The sequence below is a fragment of the Triticum aestivum genome, chromosome 1A (assembly GCF_018294505.1).
Source record: "Triticum aestivum cultivar Chinese Spring chromosome 1A, IWGSC CS RefSeq v2.1, whole genome shotgun sequence".
In the NCBI taxonomy this organism is placed as follows: Eukaryota; Viridiplantae; Streptophyta; class Magnoliopsida; order Poales; family Poaceae; genus Triticum; species Triticum aestivum.
This window is the reverse complement of record NC_057794.1, coordinates 147,979,446-147,989,960: the sequence shown is the minus strand read 5'-3', so window position 1 is coordinate 147,989,960 and position 10,515 is coordinate 147,979,446. Positions and strand designations below refer to the sequence as shown.

At 41.7% G+C, this 10,515-nt stretch overlaps 1 long non-coding RNA gene across 5 annotated transcripts; it reads right to left on the bottom strand.

Annotated features, from left to right (window-relative positions):
* Positions 1-5,010: 5,010 nt before the first annotated feature.
* Positions 5,011-9,280, bottom strand: LOC123041532 (uncharacterized). 5 transcript variants are annotated; one of them, XR_006418556.1, is made up of 3 exons: positions 9,013-9,280; positions 5,507-8,927; positions 5,011-5,286 (listed from the first exon to the last, which is right to left on the bottom strand). It is a non-coding gene; the product is annotated as an uncharacterized lncRNA (long non-coding RNA). The 5 variants fall into 5 exon arrangements; XR_006418558.1 differs by having other exon boundaries at positions 5,011-8,121; positions 8,281-8,927; XR_006418557.1 differs by having other exon boundaries at positions 5,011-8,386; positions 8,750-8,927.
* Between the last annotated feature and the right edge of the window lie 1,235 nt (positions 9,281-10,515).

The window sequence follows — 10,515 nt, the reverse complement described above, 5'->3', positions numbered from 1 at the left end:
TACTTTGAGATGGAGCGACAGGGCAGGCGGAGACCACCTAGGTGAGAGGTGGGCCTGGCCTTGGTAGGCGTTCGCGGTTACTTCAAAATAACACGCTTAATGAGATCTGGGTATTTGATCCGAGTCTGGCTACTGGCCTATACGCACTAACCAACTACGCGGGAACAGATATGAGCACTCAACGTCATGGTATCAGCCAAAGCCTTCGTGATGCCAGCGACTGAGCGGCGCGCGCCTGGTTGGACTGGAACGCCTGCTCTTGTATAAGGGAGGCTAGGTATGCTCACCGGCCGCGTTCACAACGTGTAGGTGTGCAATGGGCGATGGGCCCAGACCCCTGCGCCATAGGATTTAGACCGGCGTGCTGACCTCTTTGTTGTGCCTAGGTAGGGCTGCAACGTGTTGATCTTCTGAGGCCGGGCATGACCCAGGAAAGTGTGTCCGGACAAAGGGGATCGAGCGTATTGGGAAATGTGGTGCACCCCTGCAGGGAAGTTAATCTATTCGAATAGCCGTGATCTTCGGTAACAGGACGACTTGGAGTTGTACCTTGACCTTATGAAAACTAGAACCGGATACTTACTAAAACACACTCTTCCAAGTGCCAGATACAACCGATGATCGCTCTCTCACAGGGCAACGAGGGGAGGATCATCGGTTCGGATTATGCTATGCGATGTTACTTGGTGAACTTACCATGTACTCTCTTCTTCTGCTAAAAGATGGAGGTTACCAGAAGCGTAGTCTTCGACAGGACTAGCTATCCCCTCTTATTCCGGCATACCGCAGTTTAGTCCACATATGTTACCCCTTTTCCATTTGATACCAATGCATACATATGTAGTGTAGCTCCTTGCTTCCGAGTACTTTGGATGAGTACTCATGGTTGCTTTGCTCCCCCTTTTCCCTCTTCTTATACCCGATTGACGCGACTAGACGTTGGAGTCCAGGAGCCAGACGCCACCGTTGACGACGACTCCTACTACACTGGCGGTGCCTACTACTACATGCAGGCCACAGACGACGACCAGGAGTAGTTTAGGAGGATCCCAGGCAGGAGGCCTGCGCCTCTTTCGATCTGTATCCCAGGTTGTGCTAGCCTTCTTAAGGCAAACTTGTTTAACTTATGTCTATACTTCCGCTGAATCGTCTATGATCGAGCTCTTGTATTCGAGCCCTCGAGGCCCATGTCTTGTAATATGATGCTTGTATGACTTATTTTATTTGTAGAGTTGTGTTGTGATATATTCCCGTGAGTCCCTGATCTTGATCGTACACGTTTGCGTGTATGATTAGTGTATGATTGAATTGGGGGCGTCACAGCGGGGCCACCAGGTGGGGACAACCCACCTGGGTGTGCCAGGAGAGGGGGCGCGCCCTGGTGGGTTGTGCCCACCCAGGAGCCCCTCTCTAGTAGGTCTTGGCTCCAGAAATTCTTATATATTATCTAAATTCCTCGCAAATTTTTGTTCCAATCTGAGAACTTTTATTTCTGCACAAAACAACACCATGGTTGTTCTGCTGAAAACAACGTCAGTCCGGGGTTAGTTTCATTCAAATCATGCAAATTAGAGTCAAAAACAAGAGAAAAAGCGTTAGGAAAAGTAGATACGTTGGAGACGTATCATGGCCCCAGTTCGGTCCCTCCTAGCAGCAAAAACTAGAATTGCCTCATGAACGAGCACTGCACCATCATGTGATGATTGATATCTTTATGTGCCTGATTAGTTCATGAACTACTTGATTACTTTCCATGTGACAATATATAAAGAACTACTGCTGCTAAGTAATGGCGCATGCCGTGCGTTCACACTTGTGTTTCCTAGCTCTTTACTGCTTGACATGTGGCAGCCAGTGAATAGTGACTGTGGGTAAACAGTGACCATGGGTGTATAGTCTCCGTGGATGAATGGTACTTCATATGAATAGTAACCGCAAAACATTGACTTCGTACGAACATTATTCTCTGTAATAAGGCAAACACACTTAGTACGGATGGTAATTATTTATGCAAACAATATTTTTGTGAATAAAAATACAATTTTTCTTTTAAAAAATTGTGTTTTTTACACATCATAGACAAGCGACCATTGTACTAGGTTTGTGCATATTTCACGCTGAGATGACATCCGAGAAGTTCATTGCAAAACAGTAAAAAACAGGTCTCAAATTAGCTTCCTGGTTTTTCCTTCTTTGTGCTGATTTACGTTAGAACAACACATATTAATTCAGACGGTCACCGCTTTGAATGAATTTTCAGGAATATTTTCTTTCTTCTAGCCTCTGCATCGCATTAAAAACGTGAGGTAGAGGGAATGCACAACAATATTATTTCTTTCCTCCCTTCTCATAAATCTACAATAATGGGGAGCAAGTACAAATAAATTACATAGGTTTGTATACATAAATAAAAGAATTAAACTAGCCAAGCTATCGTCGATCTTCTGCATTCCAGTGCTTTGGCGTGAATCTTCCCTCTTTCATCTCAACTGCAGCAAATAATTAACACATACATGCGGTGGATATATCTTCTTATCTTTTCCCCTACATTTCTGAAATTGTGAGCAATCATGTACAATATTTGGATCAAATAATAAAAACATCACACGTAGTTACATGGTAATAGAAGATTCTTTTCCAATTTGTTCTTCTTTGTAGCAATATCACCCATGTCATCATCCTAAATTGACTAAACTATACAGTACTAATGAGAATATAGGCCCTAAAGCGCTCTAGAAATGCTTTGGCAATTCTTTCCATACATATTTTCGTATGCTTTTAGCACACTTTGGATGTCTGATAAATGTTTCTATTATTAACTAGAGATACCAATTTATGTTCTCTTTGATATATATTTTTAGCATCTATATTGTTTTGAAACATGTTATACAAACCCTTAGGCAGATACTAACTCTTTTGTTTTTGCTTATATAATTTAGAAACTAGCAGTAATCATACAAACTCTTTGATCAAGTAACTAACAGTAAGCGGGTTATTCTCATGATGGGTGTTTATCCACTTGTAATTTCATGGAAGAGACTGGTAATTGGGATGCCCAATCCCACTAAACAAAAATAAAGAAAAATATAATAAAACAAACTCCCCCTGGAAAGTTGATTGTTTTGAGGGCACCCATCAATTCGGCTAGCCATGGCTTGTGTTTGTATGGTTGAGGGGGAGTAGACTTTTCATTTCCGTATGGGAACCACCGATAATGCGTGTAGCATGGAAGATATTGAAATCCGTAGTCGTGACATTGACAGGAAAAGCACACCACTCAAAATGTTTTCATCTCTGTTTTTAGCAATGAACTCTGGCACCGCTGCAAATCCCTCATTCCCTCCGCGAAGGGCTTCTCTTTTACTTTTCTGTCAATTTTATTTTTGTTGAATCAACTTCTTATCCCAACCTCAGTTATTCTCTACTTGGCAAGCATCATGTGGTGGGGAAAGTTCTAGGCACATATATCCGGTCAAATATGTTTGATAATGAATTATTATTGTTGAAAATTATCTCTATGATAAGTAAGTTGGGAGGCAAAACATTAAGCTCCTATCTTCCTCTGTATTCTATGAATGTTGTTTGTTCTAAAAATATGCTTTGAGTAGTAGCAATCATAGAAGACTATATGATAATTGAGTATGTGGAGCACTTAGACTTCCCCAAAAATAGTATGATTTTGGTGATTAGGAACATAGGTCGTTAAGTTTAGAAAAGCATTGTTCGAACCATGACATATGATTTGATTGCTACTTTGTCATGATGAGTTTTATGAGAAAGGGTTGTTGTTAATGATGCTAGAAAAAGTGACTAAAAGTATCATTAGTCAAACTATGCACTATGCTAGCATTCACACTTCATAAATTATTTCTTTTATTATTTAGCTACTCGAGGATGAACAGGAATTAAAGCTTGGGGATGCTAACATGTCTCGAACGTATCTATAATTTATGAAGTATTCATGCCATGTTTGTAATAATTTTATAAGGTTTTGGTGCACTTCTATATGATTTTCATGGATTAACATATTAACCTTGTGCCCAGTGCCAGTTGCTGTTTTCTGGTTGTTTTTGGTTTTCCAGAAAATCCATACAAAACGAAGTCCAAACACGATGAAACTTTTTGATGATTTTTTGGAACATAAGAGACACCTGAAGCTTCATGGGAGGACCAGAAGACCCACGAGGCAGTGGCAAGTAAACCCGGCGTGACCTAGGGGGTAGGGAGGGGGTTGTTGCCTTGTGGGCCCCTCGTAACTCATTTTGGTATGAAATCAATGCTGAAAATTCTTATAAATTGAGAAACCTGCAGAAATATACCTAGAGCTTCGACTCTGCCACCGCAACCCTCTATTTCAAAGAAACCCCATCTGGAGCCCTTTTCCGGCACCCTGTCGGAGGGGGAAATCATCACCAGAGGCCATCTTCATCATCCCGGCAGTCTCCATGACGAGGAGGGAGTAGTTCACCCTCGGTGCTAAGGGTATGTACCAATAGCTATGTGTTTGATCTCTCTCTATATATATATAGGGTCGCGCTATTCATCACCCTGGGTGAAGAATTCTTATTCTTCACCCCTGCCAGCTTGTGCATCCATGCCTCAAACCACAAACCGTAAGAAACAAAAGGTTTGTGAGGTAATATTATAGCATGGAAGGAAGAATATGTCCTCGCACCCAAACCACCGTAAAGAAAACAGTGCAAGGTAATCTTAATGTTTGCATGGCAGTCAATTACCTCCTTTAGCCTCGAAACCAATATGGCGCATCCTCCTGTAATCTTACGGCTACTCAGATAATCTTACATCGATCTGTAGCAAAAATGAAATATGAGATTTAAGTAACATAGGCCACTATGACAATTCTGTAGGAGGCATTTTTGTCATCACAAGAAACATAGGCCACTAACAATTCTGTAGGAGGCATTTTTGGTGATAGTAAGAAACATAGGCCATTAATTAACTCTTGCACGAGGAATTTTCGGTAACCATAGAACAAATTGGTCTAATAAATAGATTCCATGTAGTGGTTCGGGGAAATACCCCACGTAACAAAAACCATCATTACAAGTAGAAATAAAATTTGTTTGAAAACAACTGAATGCCACTTAGCACTAAGTAACTAGTAGCATGAAATATTCAGAAATCACTATTACAAAAGTGAATACTACCAAACTTGAAAACTGACTATAGTACTTCTGAACTTGATCTTCAAGCAGCTTAATTTTTAGGTGACCATAGGTTTTCCACCAACTTCATCTGTTCAGCAATGCCTCCAGGACTGAAACACTGAATGCAACATGGTATTGTGCTATTAATAGTATTGGAGCAATTAGGTTCACTTTTCTTCTCCCCAAAACCTGATTTTTTCTACTGGTTACTACTCCCTCCGTCCCGCAATATAAGACGTTTTTGCAAGCTATGTTTAGTTTGCAAAAACGTCTTATACTATGGGATGGAGGGATTAGTAAAAGGTCTGAAATTTCAATTTAATGTTACTCATACCCACCATAAATAAGAAGACATTACTCTCTACCCTCATACATTTATTGTCATCCACTTGAACAGATACCTGAAAAGCAGAATATTATCAGTTCTCAGAAGTATACTAACAAACAGATAGAGGCCCCCAACACACAAGCGCATATAACACTTTAGGATTAATATGCTTCACTACCCTAAACTGGACACAATGTTGAAAGCATAGATATCTCAGAGGGATATTAGGTGTACCAAACTGTTCGGAATGACATGAACCTATAACACGCTATGAATCAAAAGTATAGTGAGAAACAAGATAAATAGGCAAACTCCGTAACTATTGTTTCAATGCACACTAAACCATGTATTTTATCAGTGTGCCAGATATAATGGTGGGGGTCATCATATTTAACTAGTTTGTGTCTTGTAACTGAATGTTATACAAGATTACTCCTGGATTGAGGGCGGGTTAAACTGGAAATCTGCGAAGATTGACAAGCAATCGGCTGAAAACTAATTGACAATTATTCAAAAATTTCAGCCTGTAAAAATTGACAATTGTATGCATGCCTAATGTGATTTTCTTCCCGTGTGGAATACCCAGAAAAAATGACTGAAAATGAGAACTGTTTCATTCAAATTGCAGAGCCAGTGAGTAGCTCGCAAGTGTAAGTACAACATGGATGTGAATAGGGTTGTATGAGAGTAACAATCCCAGGTCAGATCTCTCACAACATCCTCCAGATTCTTGAGGAGTTGAGGACAAGTATTTTTTCCCATAGATCGCTTTTCGAGGAGAAGTATAGTTACGACCATTACATCTTTAATCTTACTGCTTTGCCAGATGGTAAAAAGAGCTAAAAAGACGACCATAAAAATCAGTACGGCCTAATTGAGTATTGTTGTACTTTACCACATCCACTGAAGTAGGAAGTTAAAATATTAGAGGTGAAAACGGTAGCATGTGCATACACAAACAGTAATTCATATACAATCGAAGTATAAATCATGTGTCATGCAAATGCGGGAGCAAAGGTACGCTAACCTATGTAATGCTAGTGAACTATGCACCTCAAAAACTCACATACATCTGAAATTACAGCAGAACTAGACAAAAATTACATGGAACTGGCGAGGAAAGCATCCACATCTATTTTTTATAAGACAGATTTATGCCACCATGAAAGAAGGTAACCTAGAACAACACGAACAAAAGTATGTGGTTTCGAGGGACTTGAAGCTGACATAACACTCTTACCTTATTTTCATGTAAAAAAACAAACCGAAATCCATTGATTAGTGCACCGGTATCATATTGACTACCCAACGGGGGTAAGCACAAGCATATGTATGGTGTGAAAATGCATTACCAGCAACCTATAAGTGGCCATTACTTGTCATAATGGCCCTTCGAATAAAATGTGTGAGCAGCAAACACACAATCATTCGGTACAACTCAGCTGATTTAGAAGGTAGTTAGATCATGTTCCCCAAATTCAGATTCAGGATAATCAATCAAGAATATATACTCTGCAAACCAACATTTAACAAATAGAAAATTTAAACAACGAAGCATTAACCACACACAGATAAGTATATTATGTATTTTCATGTTAAGAATTTCTGAAGCTATTCAGATAAGGCATCAGAATCAAAATGTTCATTGCCACTACTTCTCTAGCAAATAGACAATTAGCAAAATGCAGGCCTCCTAGAAGGAGCAAATAAACAACTATTAGGGGGAAAGGGAAATGTTTTGTCCTCGATAGCTAAGCCACAGCAAATCAATAGCAATCATCTATTAAGGGAACATTGAGATTGATTAATTGATGACTAGCATGGCTTACTACACAAATTGGGCGGAAACACATCAACATTAAAAGTTAGGTTTATGCTAGTTCAACCAAATAAACAATCAAGATAAGACATCAAGGAAGAGGGCCAGTCTTGTACCTCATTGCAATTGAAATAAATCTAATTTGAAACTGGTAGTAATCACGAATTGCTCCAAACTGCATGAAACAAGAAAATTAAGTTACTCACATACTGAATAAGTAATATTGGTCATGCAGTCAGCTGAATAGAGAATAGCATATTGTACACACAAGATAACAAAATTAACACTTAAGTAATTGTAATGATCAGAAGCAAGAACTCCACACTTAATTTAAACAAAAACCCTCCAAATCCTAGCATTGCCAGAAGATCTCAATACACATTCATAGGAGAGCTCTAGCTACTTCCTTTTCTTTTGCGGGAAGAGAGCTATCTATTCTCTTAACAACAAAATTCAGGATTCAACTAATTCATAAGCATCAAAAGAAACTTTAGTTTGTAACCAAACATGTACATATTCTTCTATCTTGTATTGCCCAAACAATTTATGGACTAGAATGCACGTGAGCAAACATAGAACTATCTTTGAGTTCCTTCTAGATTGCAAAAGAAAACAGAGACATAACATTGACACGGTCACTAATTTGCGTTGCTAATTGAAAAACAACATGTGTGTGCAATGGAAACAGATTGAATTGGACATGTGCTGCTAACTTTGAGGATTTTCCTTATGAACAAATTCAGAAAAACAGATTATTCACATGCCTTAATCATATTACCAGCGGTTCTTTATGGGCTGTGCGATACCTGAATACATCAAGGTGAACTTGAAGTCATGGAACTTGAGCTGGTGAGGACATCGTGCATGTTTGAGCAGTCAAAACTAATTAACAAGATGCATTCGTTCATTCAGCTTATGGTGAGTGTGTATGCTTTCGTGTCTTGCCGTGAGTACACCATACTTACCATTTTCTCGCCTGCACAACATTTGCCTAGTCCGCAAGTCTTGCATCTTCTTCTGCTCCTAGATTTCTTGGCAGAATTCCAATTCCTTGTTTGCCTAATAAATTCACTAAATATAAAACAAATTCCTCATAAAATGAATTATCTTTAATTGAAGAAATTTTTCTTGTAGGTTTGTGCAAATTTCGATAATACAAATATACAGAGAGTTAGCATCGTCAGCCAGGTCCAAACAGAGACATAGCATTGTCAGCTAGGTACAGCTGTATAGATTGATTGTTTATGTACGTCATTACTAACATCCAATTATTCGCAAAAAAAATTACTAACATCCAATTAAGTCGGAACCATCATTTATAGCTACAAGGAAGAAAATTCGTGAATTCTAAACAAAAGCAGAAACGCAGAGAGGATTCACATGTCTTGCGAAAAAACTAAAATGTCTCAGCTGAATCAAAGTCTGATACTCTACCGTTGTTCCTTTTGCTCCGTAGCATTGAGCTCTCCTCTTCTTCTATGTCATCGGCTAGGCCTTCTTCTCCACCTCCATCATCTCACTGTCAGGTGCCTGTCTCCAGCATCACTTCCATCACTCCCTAAACTCCTCTTTTTTTTCCTTTTCTTCCCTAGTTTCTTCCCCTTCCCCTGCACTGCTCCCAAAAATCAATAACCCTAACCCTAGAAATTCAGAAATTAATGGAGGAGGAGAGGTTAAGAAGAGGAGGGGGGTCTTACAAGCGATAAGACGCCGAGGGTGGAGACGGATGCCATAGAAGGCCGCTGGCGCCGCCGAGCTCGCCCCGATCGTTGCACCGCCCACGTCGCCTCCGGTTCGCGGGAAAGGGAAGTACACCACGCTCGAGAGAAGTAGCCATCGCAATTGGGTCATTCCTCCGGTGCCATCCCTGCCGCCGCCGCCGCAATTGCGAAATAGAAGGGACAGGGGAAGGGGAACGTCATCGTGTGAAAACTGCTCATAGCGACTGGGGAATTGGCTACATTGTTTTTTCACATCGGGGGGGGGGGGGGGGGGGCTAGCTCCCGGCTATCTTTTTCCATCAATGTAAAATTACATCGGTGGACCGTAATTTTATATCGATCTATGTTTACACCAGACTACCGCTCGGTCGATCGACCCGGACGAAGAATAAGTAATTCTTCACCCTGGGACATAAATAGAGTATATATATAAAGCGAGAGAGGGGCTATTTTGTCTATCAGCCCTATAAGGAGCGATCCGAGTAATCTACCAACTAAAAACAAGCCCACCAACCCAACCCCCGACCCTGCCGCCGCGGCCTCCTCCTCCCCCAGCACGCCATCGTTGCCTACTCATCCTCCAGCGTGCCGCTGTGGCCAACTCCTCCTCCAGTGCCTCCCCCAGCGCGTCGCCGTGGCCTCCTCCTCCCCCAGCACGCCGCCGCGGCCTCCTCCCTGTGCCTCCACCGTGGCCTCCTCCTCCATCCTGCGCGCCCGCCGGCCTCCCTCCAACCCGCGTGCCTGCCGGCCACCCACGCCCCAGCTCACGCCGGCCACCCCCGCCCCCAGCTCGCGCATGCCACCCCTGCCCCATATCGCGCCAACCTCCCTCGCCCCATCTCGCTTCGGCTGTCTACTAATACATCTCCAACATATCTATAATTTTTTATTGTTCCATACTATTATATTATCTGTTTTGAATGTTAATGGGCTTTATTTTACACTTTTATATTATTTTTGGGACTAACCTATTAACCCAAGGCCCAATGCAAATTGATGTTTTTTTGTCTATTTCAGTGTTTCGCAGAAAAGGAATATCAAACGGAGTCCAAACGGAATGAAACCTTCGGGAGCGAGATTTTTGGAACAAACGTGATCCAGAGGACTTGGAGTGGACGTCAAGAAACCTACGAGGTGGCCATGAGGCAGGGGGTGCGCCTACCCCGCTGGGCGCGCCCTCCCCCCTCATGGGCCCCTCGTGGCTCAACCGACCTACTTTTTCCTCCTATATATGTTCACTTACCCCGAAAACATCCAGGAGCACCACGAAACCCTATTTCCACCACCGCAACCTTTTGTACCCAAGAGATCCCATCTTGGGGCCTTTTTTGGAGCTCCGCCAGAGGGGGCATTGATCACGGAGGGCCTCTACATCAACTCCATGGCCCCTCCGATGATGTGTGAGTAGTTTACTTCAGACCTTCGGGTCCATAGCTAGTAGCTAGATGGCTTCTTCTCTCTCTTTGGATCTCAATACAA